This window comes from Ornithorhynchus anatinus, chromosome 2 (genome assembly GCF_004115215.2).
Source record: "Ornithorhynchus anatinus isolate Pmale09 chromosome 2, mOrnAna1.pri.v4, whole genome shotgun sequence".
Lineage (NCBI taxonomy): Eukaryota > Metazoa > Chordata > Mammalia > Monotremata > Ornithorhynchidae > Ornithorhynchus > Ornithorhynchus anatinus.
Window position 1 is genome coordinate 117,718,063 of NC_041729.1, and position 4,195 is coordinate 117,722,257.

Sequence of the window (4,195 nt, forward strand, 5' to 3'; positions counted from 1 at the left end):
CAATCCAAATACAGTAATCCAAATACAGTCCAAGAAATTCAAGAGTATATGGAAAGCAGCATGTTCTAGGGAAAAGACCATAGGATTGGGAATGAGAGTACCTGAATTCTAAGCCCAGCTCTGCCACTTCCCTGTGTGGCTCAGTGGAAAGAGCCTGGGCTTGCAAGTCAGAGGTCATGGGTTCGACTCCCAGCTCTGCCACTTCTCAGCTGTGTGACTGTGGGCAAGTCACTTAACTTCTCTGTGCCTCAGTTACCTCATCTGTAAAATGGAGATTAACTGTGAGCCTCACATGGGACAGCCTGATGACCCTGTATCTCCCCCAGTGCTTAGAACAGGGCTCTCCACATAGTAAGCGCTTAACAAATACCAACATTATTATTGTTATTGTATGATCTTGGACAAGTCCGTATGTTTCAGTTTCCTCAACTGTAAAATGGGAACAAAATACCTGTCTCCCTCCTACGTATACTGTGAGGCCCATGTGTTACAGGGACTCTGTCCAATGTGATTAATTGTATCTACCTTAGTGCTTAGAGCAGCTTAAATACTTGGAAGAGTACAATACAGCAGAGTTAGTAGATATGTTCCTTACCTATAAAGAATTTAAAGTCTAGAGCAAGAGATATGCATTAATATAAATGAACAATAATAATAATAATTATGGTATTTGTTAAGCACTTACTATGTGGCAAACACTGTTCTAAGCACTGATATAGGTTGTCCCACGTGGGGCTCACAGTCTTAATACCCATTTTACAAATGAGGTAACTGAGGCACAGAGAAGTTAAGTGACCTGCCCAAAGTCACACTGCTGACAAGTGGCAGAGCAAGAATTAGGGCCCATAATCTCTGACTCCCAGGCCCATGGTCTTTCCAGTAGGCAATACTGCTTCTCTAACAAATAAATTACAGATATATACATAGTCCTATGGGGCTGAGAATGGGGTGACAATCAAGGAAAAGGGTATAAATTTGAGGGTGGATTATATGACCTCTTTCTTAATTATATTTCTGTTTTTTTTTTCTTTTTGGTCATATCATCTAAATACTTTTTACTTAGCTTTCCTTATTCATAGTTTTTGTAATGCCACAGTAAGTCCCAGGATAGAATGGAAAATGCTAGAGTAAATCCTGGTCTAAGTTTATATACACAAAAAAGATGAATATGAATACAAGTCAAATGAGAGTAACACAGTTAACCAGTGGAAAACAATCAGGTCAATTTTACCACATGAACATCATTCATATTAACATAGAAAAGGGATGCAAGGCAATTAACAATTTCCATATAATCTTGATGAGAGAAAGCATACAATAGGGAAACCATTACTAACGAAGTTATGTTCTAAAAAAGCATTCCTCTAAGGAATTTCCTTTGGAAATAATATTTATGTACAGTTTAGTGGAGGTGAGCATTGAATGCTATCTCAATTGCAAATTTAGCAAACTCTCTAGAGGAAAAGGCACGCAGCCTGTTTGCCTGAACTGTTGTGGGTGTTTTATAATACCAGTGAAAAGCAATATAAAAATAGAGACCACGTGACATCTTTATTTTGCTAGATGGGAAAGTTGCTAATTTTTCTCAAAAGTCAATGAAATGGAAATTTGCATTTTAATTCCAAGTTGGCAGTGACAAAGACCTGAATTAAAATAGCAGGGTTTTTATACATAGCAGTTCCATATTGCCCATCACAGTCCAATCATAGTACGTGGGTGGTGTCTGCAAGATCTGCTGATGCCTGTTCTGCTGGAAGATTAGACTTCATCAAATTTGAAGACTCGTTAAGAGGGCGCACAAGAGTGGCACTATGTGCTGGTTATGCTGACTTCAGGTAATGTAACAATTTTACTCTTCTTAGGCAGTCTTTTGAAAATCAGAGGTGCCCATCAGTAGATGATTAGCTATTTTGAAAGAAAAATTGCCACAAGCAATAATGCACCTGGGATGGTTTATGCAGGTCCTCTGAGATGTAGCTTGTCCTAGTGGAAAGAACCTGGGCCTCGTTCACCCCACACATCCTATCCATTACCAAGACCTGCCGGTTTCACCTTTACAATATCGCCAAGATCCGCCCTTTCCTCCCCACCCAAACGGCTACCTTACTGCTATGGGCTCTCGTTATATCCCGGCTAGACTACTGTGTCAGCCTTCTCTCTGATCTCCCTTCCTCCTCTCTCGCCCCGCTCCAGTCTATTCTTCACTCCGCTGCCCGGCTCATCTTCCTGCAGAAACAATCTGGGCATGTCACTCCCCTTCTTAAACACCTCCAGTGGTTGCCTATCAACCTCCGCTCCGAACAAAAACTCCTCACTCTAGGCTTCAAGGCTCTACATCACCTTGCCCCTTCCTACCTTTCCTCCCTTCTCTCTTTCTACCACCCACCCCGCAGGCTCCGCTCCTCTGCCACCCACCTCCTCACCGGCCCTCGGTCTCGCCTATCCCGCCGTCGACCCCTGGGCCAGGTCCTCCTGCAGTCCTGGAATGCCCTCCCTCCTCACCTCCACCAGGCTAATTCTCTTCCCCTCTTCAAATCCCTACTTAAAACTCACCTCCTCCAAGAGGCCTTCCCAGACTGAGTTCCCCTTCTTCCTCTACTCCCTCTAGCAGCCCCCTTCACCTCTCCACAGCTTAAGCCTCTTTTCCCCCCATTTCCCTCCGCTCCTCCCCCTCTCCCTTCCCATCCCCTCAGCACTGTACTCGTCTGCTCAACTGTATATATTTTCATTACCCTATTTATTTTGTTAATGAAATGTACATCGCCTTGATTCTATTTAGTTGCCATTGTTTTTACGAGATGTTCTTCCCCTCGACTCTATTTATTGCCATTGTTCTTGTCTGTCTGTCTCCCTCGATTAGACTGTAAGCCCGTCAAACGGCAGGGACTGTCTCTATCTGTTGCTGACTTGTTCATTTCAAGCGCTTAGTACAGTGCTCTGCACATCGTAAGCGCTCAATAAATACTATTGAATGAATGAATGAATGGGCCTGGGAGAAGTCAGAGGACATGGTTCTATTCCCAACTCTGCCACTTGCCAGCTACATGACCTGGGGTAAATCACTTTATTTCTCTGGACCTCAGTTCTCTTGTTTGCAAAATGTCATTTCATTACCTGTTCTTCACCTTATTGAGCCTCTTATGGAACCTGATTATATTGTATCTATCCCAATGTAGTACATAGTAAGTGCTTGACACATAGTAAATGCTTATCAAAGGTTTTTTATTATTATTATTATCATTAATTTCAACCAGTGATATCAGCCACTGGACAGTTGACAGAATGTAACAATCCAGTAGATTACTGTGGCTGTGCACTTACACTGATTACAAAAATGGAACAAATTGTAAATTGTGAATTTGATAGATTAAAATTCCTTTTTCAATCTCCAGAATAATCTGGAGATTATTTTGGCAGAATAATCCATAATTTGAAGTCATCCAGAAGGGAAACGCCATATTGGGCATACCTGCTCATTTTAAAAATTCACTTTGGACAGCCACATGTAGTCCTTTTTTGGTCATGTGTGCATAATAACAATAATAATAATTATTATAATAATAGTAGTATTTGTTAAGCACTTACTTTGTGCTAAACACTGCACTAAGTTTTGGGGTAGACACAAGGTAATCAGGTTGGACACAGTCCCTGACCCACATGGGGCTCACAATCCTAATCCCCATTTTACAGATGAGGGAACTGAGGCACCCCCTCTCAGGGTTGCACCTGGAGAGTTTCCAGTACTCTACCAGTCTCAACTATGGGAGGGAGAGTCAAGCAGAATCATACCTATTTCATTCCTGGCTTGGCAGTGGTTAGCAAATGGAAGGCAATCTGCTACAAGTTAAAACTCACTTATACTGGACAGCAGAAGCATGGGAGAGAGTCTAGGGTAGAGATTCAAGTTTACTGCACAGAAGGAGGCAATGGTAAACCATTTCTGTATTTTTACTAAGAAAACTCTATGGATTCACTGCCAGAATGATTGCAGATGGAGGTGGGACATTCTGGGCGAGATGTGTCCATGACATCGCTATGTGTTGAAGATGACTAGACATCTTAAGACAACAACAACAACAACTGAGGCACAGAGAACTTAAGTGACTTGCCCAAGGTGATACAAAAGATAAGTGGCAGAGCCAGAATCAGAACCCAGGTCCTTCTGTCTTCCAGGCTCATATCCACTAGGCCATGT

At 42.3% G+C, this 4,195-nt stretch overlaps 1 non-coding gene across 1 annotated transcript; it reads left to right on the forward strand.

The window, feature by feature from the left end:
• Positions 1-3,708: 3,708 nt before the first annotated feature.
• Positions 3,709-3,845, forward strand: LOC114809925. Its single transcript, XR_003757696.1, has one exon. It is a non-coding gene; the product is annotated as a small nucleolar RNA SNORA7 (small nucleolar RNA).
• The last annotated feature ends 350 nt before the right edge of the window (positions 3,846-4,195 follow it).